This window comes from Pteropus vampyrus, unplaced genomic scaffold, assembly GCF_000151845.1.
Source record: "Pteropus vampyrus isolate Shadow unplaced genomic scaffold, Pvam_2.0 Scaffold70, whole genome shotgun sequence".
In the NCBI taxonomy this organism is placed as follows: domain Eukaryota; kingdom Metazoa; phylum Chordata; class Mammalia; order Chiroptera; family Pteropodidae; genus Pteropus; species Pteropus vampyrus.
This window is the reverse complement of record NW_011888851.1, coordinates 3415897-3434029: the sequence shown is the minus strand read 5'-3', so window position 1 is coordinate 3434029 and position 18133 is coordinate 3415897. Positions and strand designations below refer to the sequence as shown.

Below are 18133 nucleotides of genomic sequence, written 5' to 3'. Positions count from 1 at the left end.
TGTGTGTGTGTGTGTGTGTATTTCATTTATTTCTTTTATGAGTAGACTAGTTGGATCATAGGTTAAATGTGTGCTTAATTTTACGTGAAACCTTTTTCCAAAATTTGTTGTACATTTTATAGCAAAAGTGTGAGAAATTTCTACCTGCTCCAAAATCTCACCTTCCTTGAAGTTGTCAGACTTTTTAATTTTAGCCATTCTCATAGACGTTTAAAGTTTTCTTATTGTAGTTTTAGTTTCTTATGCCCTCATGAATAATAATGTGAGCACTTTTTCACATACTTGACCATTTGTTTATCTTTTTAGTGAACGCCAGCAAAATTTTCTGCAGAAATCGATGAACTGATTGTACAATACAAATACAAAAGATTTCAAATCTCCAAAGCAAATTGAAAATGTAAATAATATATATGATACTGTAACATAAATAATAATAAATGGCAGAGAAAATTAGAGAATTTGTCTCTGGGTAGGAAAGGGCGGAGAATGAGTAGGGAAGAACACAAGGGAACTTTCAGGGTAGTAATAATATTCTATATCTTAATAAGGATTTGAGGTACACAGGTGCATATATAGTCAAAATTCAGCAAATATACACTTGAGATTTGCACATTTTGCTGTACACAAATTTTACCACCAAAGAAAAATAAACTATTCTATAGGTCATAATATATATGGTGAGGTGTTTGATGGAAAGTATACTGATGTCAGCTATTTACTTTGAAACTGAACCAAAATAAATTGTCCAAGTGCCTTGATGGATCAATACATTTTAAAGCTCAATCAATAAAACATTATTAATAGAATCTATATGATAGAAATAGGGATGGGTACTGGATTCTTATAGAATTTTTTCATAATACATAATATGGTTTATAAATGTCAAAATTTTCATAACAAAATTTAGAAAAACAAAGAGGACAAAATAGAATAGAATACATTTTAGAAATATTTCAAAGAAAATAAAATAGTAATTTTGGCACTTAAAGCTGCAGCCATCTACATCTCTGACAATTCAACGATGTAGAATAACTCATTGTTCTTTATTGCTGGATAAATAAAGCTGTTATTTATTAAATACTGAATCTTTTCAAGAAAATCTTTTTTATTTTCTTTCTTTTCATTGAAGAAATTGTAAAAATAGATTTTATTTAAAAATGACTTTCAGTGCACGTTGGCATGTATAATGTGATCTGTTGTCCTACAATGTATGTAGTAGAACATTTTCTGAATATCTTTTATATGCCTATGAAATCTGGTGGTATTCTTTTTTTATAACTGATATTGATTGTTTGTGCCTACAATTTTTAAGTCTTATTTGAGTTTTAGCAATATAGTTAACATTTTAAAAGAACCAAAGATTAGCATTTTTTTGTTGCTTATGTGCATTTGCTTTTTGTTTTATCATTTTATACTTTTTATTATTTTCTTTCTTCTCTTTTTTGCAGGATGGGCAGTTACTTTTCTGTGTTTTTCCTGACTTCTTGAGGTGGATGCTTAGATTATTTATTTGGGGCCTTCCTTTCTCTCTTAGAACTGAATTTAGGCTTATGAGTTGTCTTCTAAGCTGTTTCCTATCATAAAAATATGATGTCATATTTTTATTTTACTTCATTCAAGAGATTCCACCTGATGTCCTCTTTGCCCAGTAGGTTGTTTAAAAGTATATTGCTTGATTTTCAAATCTTCCACAATGTTGGAAGACATACTTTGTTTAATTTTAAAAATTCAAAAATTATTGAGGCTCACATTTTATCGCTTAGATTTTTAAAACCGCGGATATTTAATTCAATAAAGTCAAAAATTAAATACTATTTTAGTCCCTATGCCACACAGCATAAAGATCCTATAATACATTAAAGCTGATCAATTCCTATATATTTACATGATGTTGCTTTCATTATTTTAGTTTTCTTTTCTACCCTACAAACTAGAGATTATTCGTGTTTTATACAGCACTGTTTGTTAAGGTTACATATAAATTAGCCATTTTATTTGGTCATCACTTATTCTTGTGTTTCTGGCTATCATTCTAGGCTTTGTTTTTTTTTTCTTTCTGAATTTATATTCTTTAAAAATTCTTTAAGACAAGTAAGTGGTAATGAAGCCTCTGTTTTTATTCATCTGAAGTGGTAGTGAAGCCTCTGTTTTTATTCATCTGTACACAGAACACAAGAAACACCAATCATAAATGACAAGATTGATAAATTTGATTTGATTATAATTAGAAATTTTTATCAAAAGTTTATCAAAAGACACAACTGAATAAAAACATGCACAACAGAGTGTGTAAAAAAACATTTGCAATACATGTAACCAACAGTAAACTAATATTCAGAGTGCATTTTAAAAATAGGAAAAAGAAACTCCAAAAGACTCAATAGCACTTTCTAAAACAACAGTGAACACAGGAAAAGTTTCTCCACCTCATTTGATATCTAGAAAATATAACTTAAAATCACAAAGAGATAATACTAAACTCCACAAAAATAGTAAAAATTTAGTGATAATATCAATGGTTGGCAATTATTTGGAATGATTAGAAAATTCCTACAATCTTATCATTTGTGAAATTTTTTGTATGTAGATTTTCCTGTAATATAATGGGTTGCTTTAAAAATGTATGATCACATTTCAACATAACTACTAATAGAAATATAATGTACATATTTATACATACACACATTTAGAGAGGTAATTAGGGTTAGATGAGGTTGTTAAGGTGTGGTTCTGGTCTGAGATTAGTACCCTAAAAGAAGAGACAAATGTGTGTGTGTGTGTGTGTGTGTGTGTGTGTGTGTGTGTGTGTGTGTGTATACGCATGCATGCACGTGTGTTTTCTGAGCTCTGAGGGAGAGGAATGTAATGACACTAAGAAAATTAATCAGTCAGGTAATATCGGGAGAGAGTAAATTACAGTCCATATTTTCACTCTAAATAAATCAATTCCAAATGGATTAGAGTTAGAAAAATTGGAAAAAAGAAAATATATAAGTTCCTGAAGGAAAAGATAAGCAATTTCTTCTATAACTTGAGATTAGAGAAAATCTTCCTAACTATATTTCAAACTAAGAGGAAGAGTTAATTTTTAAAAATCTACGTTATTTTTATTACCTTTGAAGAAAAAAAAATACCATAAAGCAAAACAAAACAATTAATTGAGGAAAGTTATCTGAGACTTGTGTCACAAACAAAAGTCTAATGATCTCCTAAAAATGAAGAAATAAATAAATAACCTGATATAAATATGGAGACAGATATGGACGGGAAGTTCAGAGACGAAAAAATGAAAATGATTCTTAAACATTTGAAAAGGTGATCAACTTGTACCAGAAAAATACAAATTAAAAGGTATCTGAGTTCCCATTTGTCACCATCAGATTGGTAAAAATTCAAGTTTAATAACAGTTGGGTTAGTCATGGGAAAATAGTTACTGTCATCTATTTCTGATAAGAATATAAAATGGTAGAACTCCTGTGGAGAGGATTTGATATTTAGCTTGCATAGTTGGTAATATTTGATTGTGCACTTTCACTTAACAATCCTGACCAAAAGAAAAGGGGGAGGGGAGAGAAATAAAGAAAAAATTGTACACACACACAGAATTATCAATTGTTGTATTATTTGTAATAGCAGAATATTGGAAACAATCCAAATGTCTATCAATAGAAAACTAGTTAAATCTGAATAAACTATAGTACATCATACAATATTATTCCATACCACTGTAGAAGGTAATGAGGACATTCTTTATTCCATAATAAGACATGATCTTCGGGGCATATTATTAAGTGAAAAAAGCAAAAAGCCAAATGTAGCACGGGATATGTAATATGCTACCTTTTTGAAAGAAAATGAGGGAATACAGTTTTCTGTTTATGTATGTTTGTGTGTGTTGGCTTATATTTGCAAAGAAATTTCCTACTAGGACACCCAAAAGTAAAACAATTACCTGTAAGGGCAGAGGGAATAAAGGTGAGTAAATGAAAAGTCTAAATGGAAAGAAGACTTCTCTTAATATACTCAGAAGTATAATTCTATTTTGGAATCATAAAAATGTTGTCATCTTCCAAAAATAATATAAAGAAAAAAGAAAAAAACCCAAAAGCTGAAAACAAATGGAAATAGATAAAATTAACTATCAAATTGATATCATAACTACACAAAGAGAAATATTCTTTTATGTGATTTGGGAACAGTATTTTGACTGAATATCCTTGAAAAAATTGATGCCATATACAAATAAACTGTAAAGAAATCCTAAACTTCACTAGTTTTGGTATACTTTTACATGTAGTAGGATAAAGTTAATAGGTAATTATGCTAATGTTAAGAATGTTGTTAAGAGCAGGGATATTGAGAATATTGGAAACCAAATGTCCATCAGTAAAGAACTCGCTGAATAAAAACAATAATTTATTTATAAATAAATAAATACAATTTATTTAGAATTAGTTACACATACAATATAGATAAATCAAAAACATAATATTAAGTGAATAAAAACTCAAGTCTCTAAAGATGTATGCCATAAAATGCCATTTTTATAAAACTGAAATCAAAACCAAACAATATGTGTAGGCAGGATCTGAGATAACCTTCAGAGATTTTCACCTCTTCGTATTCATGCCCGCTGTAATCCCTTCACCCAAGTGTGGGTGAAATTTACTGACCTGCATCTAGTAAATAGAACGCAGCTGAAGCCATGGGATTTCCATCCTGAGATTAGGTTACAGAAAGACTGTGGCTCTGTCTTGAATGTGCCCCCTCATTTTCTCACCTGCTTGCTGTTATGGGTCGAATCATGTTCCCCACAAAAAAAAAAAAAAATTGAAGTCCTAACCCTCAGTACTTTAGAATATGACCTTCTTTGGAAATAGGGTCATTGTAGGTGTAATTAGTTAAGATGAGGTTATACTGGAGTAGGGTGGGCCCCTAATCCAATATGACCGGTGTCTTTATAAAAGGATGGTCATGTGTAGACACAGACACACAGGGAGAACACCATATGATGATGAAGGCAGAGACTGGAGTTATGCAGCTGCAAGCCAAGAAACAAGAGAGATTATCAGCAAACAACCAGAAAGTAGGAAGAAGGAAAGAAGGATTCCTCTTTAGAGTGTAGAGGAAGCATGGCTCTGCTGACACGTTGATCTTGACTTCTAGCCTCCAGAACTGTGAGAAAATATATTTGTGTTCCTTTAAGCAACCAAGTGTGTGCTATTTTGTTATGGCAGTTGTAGGAAACAAACACACTTGCTCTGATTCCTGACCTACACATATAGAGGTAATAAAGGGTTGCTTTTTTAAGCTGTTGAGTTATTGGGTAGTTTGTTACACAGCAATAGATAACTAGTACACGTGTTGCTTTTGACGATATAATTATGCCACAATTCTAAAAAGATTAGACTTGGGAATGAATGAGACCTGGGCAGTTCTGGGAGACAAAGCAGCAGGAAACAAAAAAAACATCACATATCAAGAATAGTTTGGCCTGTGCACTGCCACTGAGATGAATATATGTCACACTTTCTGTCCCTGCATCACTTGCTCTGCATTCACAATCCTGGAAAAAAGCTTCCAACTGGGCAAGGGTAAATCATTTTCCCACCACTGTCTATATTAGGGAATTAGAGAAAAAATCTTGGCCTTTAGATTTCCAAGGGGATTGAGTGGATTGTACCTGGATTTACCATTCTGTAAAATCTGTTCAAATTGAGGGTATATTGAGATAAGGCAAAGATGCCAGGGACCCTCAATCCAACACATAAATGTCCTCAAGAAGAAAGTGTTTAAAGAAATAACAAAAATGGCTTGGTATTATTATAGATTAAGAAATCCAAATTGTCAAAATAAAACAAGGGAACTAATGAACAAGGGAACTTCATGAACTAATGATCTACATGAGATAGGCCTGCTCTCAATTCTTCGTCAAGTTTTTTTCATTGGACTTCTAGGTATGGTATTCAGCAATTCAAGTCTAAAGGAAGAGCAGTGGCAAAAGTATAACTTAATGCAAACCACTCTGTGCACTCTTTTTTAAAAAAACAGTTTTAAAATAGTTTGTTTTGGCTACTAGAAAATTTTACAGAGCCCCACTTTCAATCACGAACACACACACACACTTACACACAAATGCAGTACTGATTGCACATACGGCCTCGAGGAAAGAAGTGATGACTAGTAACACCCACTTCCATTTTAATAAACTGTGCACTCAAGCTCATTATAAATTATTTGTTTATTCTATTTTACAGAGAGAAGATAGCACACATCACAATTGTGCTCACCTTGTTACAGTAGAGTGAATCTGTCCTTATTTTTAATAATTACCACTTTAAAATTTGTTTTTCCCCATTTGATATGTGTGTACATATATATGTGTGTGTGTATGCACATGTGTACTGCTTATAAGTATTAAAGAACTTAGCAATTAAGCAGCTAAATAAATAATAAAGAGAAAAGCAGGAAAGCATTGTTAAGCTGTTCTCATAAAACTTATTATTGATTACTTTTCTGAAGTTAAATCATACAATGCACCACAAGTCACATGCTTGTAAATTCCTGACGCATCACAGAAAATGTCATTCTAATGAAGTTCCACGCATCCCATGTTTGTATGTTCCAGAGGTAGCCACTGGATTGTGATTCCATAACTGCCTGATGTTAATATTCTCAGCTAGTCTTTATGGCTTCTTTGCTTGTCTGTCAGCTGCCCACCTAGGGAACCAGCAGTGTCTAGCAGTCTGGGTGCACTAGTGGATTTGTCAGCTCCAGCAAGTGCCGCGGTCCAGCATTCTCTGCCTCAGTCTGTGCACACACATTGTTCTTTCTGAGAGCTTTGCTCTAGGTCTTTGATCTCTTGATAGCTACCAGGGTTCTGATCATTACCAAAGTACTCAGGGAATGAACACAGCCTTCTGGAAATGCAGATATCCAGCAGAATTAATACACCCCAGAGAACGGCTGATTGAAGTGAGGTGAAGCAAAATCCAAAGCCTGAGTATTTAGCTAAAAGGCAATTTAAAAGAAATTCCAAAGACCCTAGGAAGCAATTCAAAGCAGAGAATTCCAAGGGAAATATGTTCAAGGAACATAATTCAAGGGCAAAAGCCTCACTTAAATCTTTCAATTTTTTAGATATTGGATGAATAAGTACTCGGCTTAGCAGAACAGAGAACGCATTGTTCAGTATCTTTGAAGCGGACAGTAATACTCATTATTTTTTCCCCTCATCTCAAATATAGCACTTCCTTTAAAATCAAAATACCCCAAAACAAACAAACAGAAAAGTATTTCTTCCATGTTCCCCTAATCCTGCTTGTCCTATTAACATCCAGTCTCAGTTATGGAATTGCAATTCCTTCAGTCATCCAAATTAGGAATCTCAAACCTAGAAAGTCAGCAGGAAAAAGTTAGCCTCCACCTCTCTATCACGAAGATCATCAAGCTTTGTCAATTCTATCCCCTTGGGTTCTTCCTTCTCTCTCCATCTGTCACTGTCAGGGTTTTAATTCAGCCTCTTCTCCTGTGTCCTGAGTTGTAATAATACCCCCACTCAAACAAAAAGTATCAGTTTGCCTCCAGTCTCTGCTCTCTACAGTAATTCATCCTCCACACTGCTTTCAGTTTCTTTTTCTTTTAAAACACAGAAGCGAAGCTGTCACTCCCAGTTTGAAATTCTTACCACGGCATTCCTACCTCTTCATTCTCCAGCCCCAGGCTACGTACCTAGTAGCATGTCCTGCTTTTCCACCCACTTCACTAGGACTGCTGTATTCACTATTTCTTAAATGTGCTAGATGTTCTGAAGCCTATATGCTTCTGCCTCATATCAGGAAGTTCCCATCAAGAAAGAGAAATTCGAACAGGGGAAGTTTAATATAAAGAATTATTACTGTCTACGGCCATGCCACCCTGAACAAGCCCGATCCCATCTGATCTTGGAAGCTAAGCAGGGTCGGGCCTGGTTAGTACTTGGATGGGAGACCACCTGGGAAGACCAGGTGCTGTAGGCATGAAAAATAAAGGACTGTAAGCTGACAAGGTACTTGCAATCTATGAGGTCCACCAAGGGTTACCTCACCTAAAAAAAAAAAAAAAGGAATTATTACTATAACAGGGGATTTGAGTGACAAAAGACTGGCTATAAAGAAGTAAATTAAACTAAAAAAAAAAAAAAATAGAATTAATGGCTCTAAGAAGCAGTCAACCTCTGCAAGGCTGAGAGTATTCAAGACCCAGCTCCCAAGGCTGAGATCTGGACCTCTTTGGAGAGGACCTGTTCATGGCTTACTGGTGGCAGAAAAGTCACCATAGTGCCATGCTGGAGGAATTTGCTAGAAATTCACTCTCTGCAACTTACTAGGAAAGCTGTTTGTAGGGAGGTGTTTGCTGGGGGCAGCTGCTGGCTGCTGAATGCTGTTGGCTTCTGTGTGCTGCTGGACACTGTGCACTGCAAGAGCTGGGGGCTGTAAAAGCTTCCTGCACTACAGGAGCCAAAAGCTGGAAAAGCCACAAGAGCACCTGTTCAGCAAGCACCCTGGAACTACAAGGCAAACTCTTTCCTTTTGCAGTGTTTCTCCAGCACCCACTACTGACAAAGCTTAACACCCTTCTAGCTGGCAAAGATAAACTAATAAGGAGTCAACTCCATTGTTGTAGGCGATGAAGGGCAAGCAGGTAGTGAAGGATGAGTTTGAACCCATGAGCCATAACTTGATCATTGGCACATGCCCATACCTCTTTCTCAGCTTGGCAAGCTCCTCTCTTATGGTCCAGTTCAAATAGTGCCTCCTCTGTAAAGCCTTTTCTACCATCATATCCTTAATCCAAGCAAAACTGAACAACTTTTTGGAATGTTATTCATATCATTATAAAAACATTTTTCTGTGTCATAATTTATTTCTATGACTCTCTTATATCACTCATTTCTTCTCAGGATATGTTCAAGGATGTGAACCATGAATTATCCATGTTGTTGTCACAGCTCCTAAGGCCAAATCTGAAATTGGAGCAAGCACTCAGTTTCAGAGTAGACAAACTAGAAATTGCTAGAGTGTAAAAATGCTTTTGGGTTGCTATCCATTACATATTTTTAGTTAGATGGGCCCATAGATCACACCCTTTATCAGCTGAGGCCTAGAGAGATCAAGTAACTTATCAAGTAAGCGTTAAGTAAATAATGGCAAAGCGGAGACTGCAGCCCACTTGACATGTATGATTTCAATTCCAGTGCTTTCTCCGCCCTGTCACACTGATTCCTGCTAGGAATTATAATGCACACATTATTTTGTATTGAAATTTTTTTTATTTTTCCATATTTGGAAGTTTAAGTCATCAGATTTTTATCTATAACTTATTCATCTTATTATGATTCAAAATGAGGTAAGTGAAATAAGAAAATATGTAGATCAAGTCTCCACATATTCTATGCTCTCTTCTTAATTTGGCTCATTGTTTCTCCTTGGTTCATAATTTCCTATCCCATCTTTTTATCTGTCCTTATTAAGACTATATAGTTAGAATAATAGAAACACATTAACTCTAGTGTAATTAAAGGAGATAACGTGGGGTCTCACGAGGCACTAGAAATGGAATCTGGAAAGTCTTAAAAAACCAGAGCAGTCAGTCTCTCTCTTCCTCTCATCTCTCGTGTTTCTCTCTCTCCCTCTCTCTCTCTCTCTCTCTCTCGTCCACCCCCTTCTTTCTTTTCTTTTTCTCTTTTTTCTCAATCTCTGTCTCTTACATATTCACTCTTCTCTTTATAGCTAGACTAGCCCTCCCCGCCTCTCTGTGAACGTGGCAAATTAGTAATATAGTCATCTTAAACTCTAAGTTAAAATGTCCTAACAGGTTCAACACCTGCCAATACCCACCAGGAAGTGTGAAGTCTCAACTACAAATCTCAAGAAGAGGGAAACTGATTGACCATCTTAGATCAAAATATCAATCCAAATCCAATCAACTGTAGTTGGTGGGCTAAAGCAGAAAACTGTTTCATTTTGTTTTGTTTTCCCTTGACAAGTGTCTCGCCTGACAAAAGAGAATGGAAATCAATTTAACAGAAGCAGGCTATGATCTAAGGCAGAAACTTCAATATTTACTACATTCTACTACTGAAATTCTATATAGCTTTCAGTCAGGCCCAGTTTACTTTTTAAATAATTTTTTGTTTTTCAATTACATTTGACATACTATATTAGTTTCAGATGTACAACATAGTAATTAGACATTTATATAACTTATGAAGTAATCACTCCCATAAATCTAGTACCCATCTGCCACCGCACGTAGTTATTACAATATTATTGACTGTATTCCCTATACTATACTATACTTTACATCCCCATGACTATTCTGTAGCTACCAATTTGTACTTTTTAAACTCTTCTTTTTTACCCATCCCCCAAACTTCCTTCCATCCTGCAACCATCAAAATGTTCAATGTATTTATGAATTTGTTCTTGTTTGTTCATTTGGCCTTTAGATTCCACATATAAGTGAAATCATATGGCATTTGTCTTTCTCTGTCTGACTTATTCTACTCAGCACAATACCCTCTAGGTCCATGCGTGTTGTTGCAGACAGGAAGATTTCATTCCTTTTTATGGCTGAATAATATTCCATTGTATATAGGTACTATCTCTCCTTCTTTTTATTCATCCTTTGATAGACCCCCAGGTTTCCTCCATATCTTGGCTACTGCAAATAATGCTACAATGAACATATGAATGCACATGTCCCTTTGAAGTAATATTTTCATTTTTTTTTTCAGATAAATACCTGGAAGTGGGATTAGGGGGTTTTTATTTGTCTCTTGTTATAGCTTTTGTTTTAAGGTCTATTTTGTCTGTTATAAGTGTTGCTCCCCCCACCCCCCTTTTTTTGTTTGTTTCCATTTTCATAGAATATCTTTTTCTATCTCTTTATTTTCAGTCTGTGTGTCCTTCAATCTGTAGTGAGTCTCTTGTAGGCAGCATATGGAAGAGTTTTGTTTTCAATCTATTTATGCACCCTACATCTTTTGATTGGAGCATTTAATCCATTTACATTTAAAATTATTATTACCATTTTATTTTTCGTATTTTTAATCTTTTTTTTTCCTTCTTAAAGAAGTCCCTCTAACTTTTCTTATAATACTGATTTGGTGATGATGAACATCTTTAGCTTTGTCTTGTCTGAGTAGCTTTTTATTTGTCCTTTGATTCTAAATAATAGCTTTGCTGGGTCGAGTAATCTTGGTTGTGAGTCTTCGTTTTTTGCACTTTGTATATTTTGTGCCAATCCCTCTGCCTGAAAAGTTTCTGTTGAAAAATCAGCTGATAGTCTTATGGGAACTCCTTGCAGATAACTAATTGCTTTTCTCTTGCTGCTTTTAAGATTCTTTCTTTGTCTTTAATCTTTGGCATTTTAATTATGATGTATCTTGGTGTGGGCCTCCTTGGATTTAGCTTGTTGGAACTCTCTGTGCTTCTTGAGCTTGAATGTCTATTTTCTTCACTAGGTTAGGGAAGTTTTCCATCATCATTTCTTCAAATAGGTTTTCAATTCCTTGCTCTCTCTCTTCTCTTCCTGGTACCTTTATGATGCAAATGTTGGTATATTTGACATTGTCTAAGAGGCCCCTTATATTATTTCTATTTTTTGGACTCATTTTTTGTTGTTGTTCTTATTGGGTATTTTCTGCTATCTTATCTTATAAATCGCTGATTCAGTCCTCTGCTTCTTCTAATCTACTGTTGATTCCTTGTAATGCAGTCTTTATTTCGGTATTGTATTCTTGATTTCTGACTGGTGCTTTTTTATGTTTTCTATATCCGTTTTTATATTTCCTATTTCTTTGTTAAAGTTTTCCCTGAGATCATTGAACATTCTTATAAACCAATGTTTTGAACTCTGCATCTGATAGATTGTTTTCTCCATTTTATTTAGTTCTTTTTCTGGTGTTTTGTTCTATTCTTTCATTTGGTACATGTTTCTTTGTCTCCCCATTTTGCCCACCTTCCTGTGTTTGTTTCTATGTATTAGGTAGGGCTCCTAAGTTTCCCGGTCTTGGCAGAGTGACTTTATGTATTAAGTGTCTTGTGGGCCCAGTGGCGCACTCTCCCAGGTCACCTGAGCTGGTTGTTCCAGGTATGTCCTTTGTGTGGGTTGCGTGTGCCCTTCTGTTGTAGGTGAGCCTTGGTTGGTGTTTGCACATCAATGGGAGAGATTGATCTATAAGCTAAATAGTTGTGAGGACTAGTCATTACTTTAGCGGAGGACCTGCTCTGCAGGATTCGCTTTAGCAGGGCTCTTGTGCCTATCCAGTCTGCCCTTGTGGTGTATCTTTTGTGGATATGATTGGGTAGTGCTCTGGTGTTGTCTGAAGTTGACCACCAGGCATGTTGGTTCTGAAGCCTCTTGGAAGGGACTCTATTGCAGGCCAAGGTCAGCCATTGCCAGTGCCCTGCCCAGGGCCACTTGGAAAGAGCTACAAAGTGATCTGCGGATGGTTGCCACCTGTGCTGGACCAGGAGGTGCCTGGGAGAAGCTAAGCTGCGCACTGAGTCTGGCTGCCTCTAGTTCTGGTTTTGGAATGGCTTAGGAAATCGTACAGAGCACATCAAAGACAGATGATGTTTGTTTGGTGGCTTCTGCCAGAACTTCTGTCTGGGAGAAAGTTGCCCCTCCAGCCCTTGCTATAAAGCCAGACAATTCAGCTCTTCTCCACATGTCCCTGGTATCTTTCAAGCTGCTTCCCCAAAGCTGAAGCTCAGAGCAAGTGAGTCCGTCCATGAGAAATTTCTTACGTGGGACCTTGAAGAGGAACATCTGCAACTCCAGCTGCCTTGGTCTCACTCAGCCACAATCTCTGCTGGTTTTCTCAACCAGAAGTTGTGGGGGCTTCTCTTCCTGGCACTGGAAATCTGGTCTGGAAAGCCTAGAATGTGGCCAGGACCCCTGGCTCTTCAGAGGGGACCTCCACAGCGAAGAAATTCCTCCCGATTTTTAACTATCCAAGGTGTGGGACCAGCCTCTTCTGAGTCTCTAATCCTCCTACCAGTCTCCACGTGACTTCCTCTGTATTTTCTTAGTTACAGGACTTCTGTTCAGCTAAACTTCAGGCAATTCTCCATGATAGTTGTTTGTAGTTTAGTTGTAATTTTGATGTGGTCATGAGAGGAGGCAAGGACAGCATTTAGTAAGGCCCAGTTTAAATGTACCCATGTTGGCCAATCTTGCCTGATTTATGAACCAAAATAATCTATCTTTTTGTCTGTTGTGCCTCTGTCATTCATCACACTTTATTCTGCCAATTATTATACAGTTTTGTTTACGTATCTATCTTTGCCAATCATGTAATTCATCTTTGCGCCCCCATACCACTTAGAACAATACCGTTAGATAGTTATGTGGCATAGTATGTGTGGCACGCTAAAAGACTTAATAGAAATCATTATCCTTCCTTTATTTTAATTTATTGGGTCTCTGAACATCTATGATGCCATTGTTTATTACTTCGACAATTATTTTTTGAGTACATACTATGTTCTAGGCGCTGTGGTAGACACCATATGCATAGCGATGAACAAAATTTGACTGCCATTATGGAGCTCTCTCTACTGTAGAATTTAAGTAGTCAAGCAAGTAAAAAGAAAGTTATAAATTATAATTAGTGTTATCAAGAAAATATAGGGTACCGTGTCAGTATAATAAGAGAACTAATTTAGACTGGATAGTTGAAGGAGTCATCCCTGAGTAAGTGATCTATCATCTGTGATATAAGAAATCATCAAAGTGAATAGTAGTGGTAGGAAAGATAGGAAAACAAGGGGAGATTTTGCCAGGAAAAGGACAAAATGTGTGAAGGTCCCAAGGCAGGAAGGAATTTGGCATGCCCCAAGAATGACAAAAGATCAGTATGCCTACAAAGTAATCAACAATCAGATGAAAGGAGCAAAGTTTGGCAGGAGAGGTATGTCAAAATCAGATTATATAGGGACACTGCATGGTATTTTGATCTTGAGAGAAATAGGAGTACTACTGTAATGCTTTAAACAGGGTGATATCATGATTCAAATTTGAATTCTTAAAAGAGCACTCTAAATTTAGATTGGAAAATGGATTAGAAAGAGGAGACTTGCAAAAATGGAAACGAAAGATAAGAAGTTCTACAAGGGAGGTGGCACATACATTTAGACTCTCTGAAAAGATCTTTCTCTACTTTTACTGATAAATTTCTCATTCTACCTTCCCCTTCAGGATTATGACTCTCAATGACTTCCTTCCTTCTTCCCCTTGTGGCTGAACCATGGATTCCTCTTCTTAACATTCATGTCTCTCTCTTCCACCTTCCTTTAAGAAATCCTCTGTCCTCTTAAATGACAACTCCTTTCTTTGGCCTTGGAATTTTAGTCAACCTCACTTCAGTCAAAAACTTTGTTATTGATTCACACAACTTTATGAATTGTAATAAATCTCAAGTATGACTGGTCATTGGAATAATTCTGGAAACTTTTTTGAAATATAGATTTCTTAGCTCTACTTTCAGAAATTCCCAATAAGCAAGCCTGTGGTGGTCTTAGATATTAAAATTTTTGAATAATTTCTCTTAATAAAACTGATGATTATGTTTGAGAAACTTTATTAGACTATTATCAAATTCATCTACTGATAATTTAGTTCGAAAAATTTTCTAACCTCTCAGATTTCCAAAGGCCATTTAAAAGGCACGTTGCAGACTCAGCTTTAGAAATCATAAAACAGTCATTTGACAATGATCAGAGACAGGCAACATCCTTTCTCACAGTGATGATGGCTCACCAGTTATACACCTGGCCCCAATGAAAGAAAACTATCTTTTTGATCTAAAATTATACTGTGGACTGTTCTAGATCCTGCAGCCACATTTTTGTAACAATTTTATAACAGCTGCACATAATCCTAGTAGTAGCAATAAACATTTTGATGCTGTGTCATTTTAGGAAAAAAAAAAATTGCCTGATTTCTTATTACTCACTCATAAGGTTAACATATCAGGTCATGTGATACAAATGAAGGCTCCAAGCTTATGTGATCAGCCTACGAGCAAAAAATAAGAGCAAATTAAAAAACTCTGAGCTCCCAACCAGTCTTCTGTTTCTCGCCCAGAGCCTTACTACCTCCCACACTGCACATGTTGTAAACTTTATTTGGCCCATCTGTTAAGGAGTTTGTTTTCCAAATTTTCAGGGGCTTGGCACTTCTGGACTGAGTACCAGAACTAAATGTGACACAGATTTTTACCTTTTTAATAATTTTGAATTGCAAAGGCATTGGTGTTGGAAAGGGTCAGGCAAACAGAGGAAGTAACCCTTAAATACCGAAGCAGTACTGCCAGGGTTAAACATCATGGCTTGGGCAAACGTATACTTAACGTCCATCATGATGACAGCAGTAGCAATGCTAAGGGTATATTGAGTTTTCAGATTTGGTTGTGGGCTGAATGTGGGCACAGCTTGGCATTTGAAATTAGGCAGATTCAGACCATGATGTTTTCTCACAGTTAATGCAGAGACCATAGATAATAATTATGTTGCTGAGTCTACAGAGAATCTTTACGACTGATCCTCTATTAAACTGGCAAAACAAGAGGATAATGTCTCCAGCACTAACAAGTTGGCAGGGAAGTCGCTGGCAACTCCTCCCACTAATGTTCCATCTGTGTGAAGCTTCAGTAGGATCCAGGAGATTGTTTCCCCACACAGGTTGTGCTTGCAGTATCATCAAGAGTGAGTGGCCCGAGTGGAGATACCTTTATTGTTTAGGAAAGTCACTGCCATTGGAGGGTGGGCAGTACATGGAATTGAACACTAACACTGTTATGTCGTTCTAAGGAGAGTATCCATGCAGTGATGTAGACAGAAAAATAACTATTTCTAAGTGCCGACTTGTACAAGTGACATAAAAGTCACAAACAAGAAAAACAGTTTCTAACAAGGATTCATTTTAGAAAAGCCTTTTGTTTCTTTTCGTGGAAGCTTGGAAAACTGCTTTTGTTTAAAAATATATTTTCTGTTGATTGCTAACACAGTCCATGGTACTTCCCCAGCCTTGAATCTCTTCCAGCATCCTAGGTTGCTGGCTCAGATTTTGCTCTAAAAGCATAAGGGGAAAAGGAAGAAAGGCTTGTGAATGCAAAGGGAGTTCACAAACCAGCTGAGGCAAATTCTGATCCCTGAAGTGATGTCTGCCATTGTACACTTCCAATGTCACCCAGGAAGTATTCCCTAGATGTTCTAGGCAGAAATAACATTTGTGTCCCCTGAACTCCTTAGCATTCATTTGATATTTAAAATTTACCACTTTGTTTTAGAATTATTGTATTATATGTCTTGTTTATCTTTTTAGATGATCCACAGTGCCTCAAATGGGCCTCATTTAACATACTTTGTATCGTGATTAAATAAATGCATCCTAAATCTCCCCATTGAAGGCCGTAGACAGAGAACCATCATCATCAGGTTACTCACTGAGGGGGCATATTACCTATGCTTCACCTCATCCTCACTGGTGGATATTCTATAAAATAACAAGTAATAATAGCTAATACTTTGATTTCTTCATGTGCCAGGCTGATTATAAGCACTTTATATGATTAATCCAAGTAATTCTCACAACAGGAAGGAGCTATTATTATTTCCATTTTATAAATGAAAAGACTAAGGCCCTAAAGAGTTTCACTTTTTTGGGATTTGACAGTTAGTACGTTGGGGTACTGAGAGTGTACTTGGATGATCTGTCTTCAAAGCTCATGTTTTTAAACACTATACATATTGCCTCTGAATGGGAGTCCTAAAAGTCCATAAGGGACAAAAATCCTATTATACCAGGTTTGCAGTGCTTTTAAGACTGTTTGTAGGACAGAAATATAGAGGAGGCAAAGGTTTTAATTATCTGCTTTCTCATGTGTTCTTCACGGCATTTAATTGAATTAGAGGACTGAAGAAGCCAAGGAAGTTACTTCCTTCTATTTTCTCTTCATTAATTCTTACCAATACTCCCACCCTACATTTGTTCATTCCCTTCCTCCTCCTCCAAACAAAACAGAAGCAAAGAAATATAAAATATTAATGCTGCAAGAGACATTAACACAGATCTATACAATTCTTTCCTCTCTGGAAGGTTTCATCATCACCTGATTTACCTAGCAACTTCTGTTCATCCAAACATGGTTTTAGTGGAGCATTTTCTTACCTGTAGGCAGATGAAGTGCCTCCTACAGTTCTTTGTTTATAACTACAGTATAGTGATTATCTTTTTAGAAGACCATTATTTATTTGCATTTAATCTTCCCCCGCCCCCAGGCTGTAAATTCCATGAGAACAAAGATCAGGTCTTTTATTTATTTGATTTTCCTAGTTCTGTGCATTATAGTGGGCACTTAAAATGCTTGTTCTGGATGAATTAATTAATCCAATACAAAGCTCTCATTTTACAGAGGAGGAAACTGCAGTGGAGGTGAAAATATGAAGTGACTGCTTATGACCACATCTACTCAGTGGAAAAGCTGACCAGGTTGATTGCACTTATTACAAATGCCAACATGTCTTTAGCTTAAATCAAACCTGGCCTCCTTAATACCTGAAAGCAATAACCAAGCACTAATAGCTGTCTCCTTTGAATCTTATAATGCTTATAATCTAAAACACTTATTTAGCTCTTATGTTACTGCCCTGTATTTTGACATAGGTATGCATGTGTATATTTTACTTCTCTCTGCCAAGATTATAATTATTTTAAAGTTAAGAATGCACCTATTTTTTTTTCTTTTCCTTCCACAGTGTTTGATTGTTTAAGTGTCTGAGCTTAGAAAAATTAGGAATTGTTTATTTCATCCACTTTCACCACTCCCATTATGCTCATAGGGCTATCATACTTGACTATGTTGATTTATATTTCCTTTCCCTTGCTCAATTCTTAATAGTAAGAGATTGGGTTTGAATTACAGCTCTGAGTATCGTTAAGTACATTTATTTTTTCCTCTGTCTTCTGTTTCCTCATATGAAAAAGAAAAAAAAAAAGAATATTATTACTTACCTTTGGGAACTGTTGTAAGGATTAATAAGGTAACTATATAAATATTTAACAAAATTCCTCACATTTAAC

At 35.9% G+C, this 18133-nt stretch overlaps 1 non-coding gene across 1 annotated transcript; it reads left to right on the top strand.

The window, feature by feature from the left end:
• Positions 1-7900: 7900 nt before the first annotated feature.
• On the top strand, positions 7901-8019 carry LOC111740924. Its single transcript, XR_002780811.1, has one exon. It is a non-coding gene; the product is annotated as a 5S ribosomal RNA (ribosomal RNA).
• The last annotated feature ends 10114 nt before the right edge of the window (positions 8020-18133 follow it).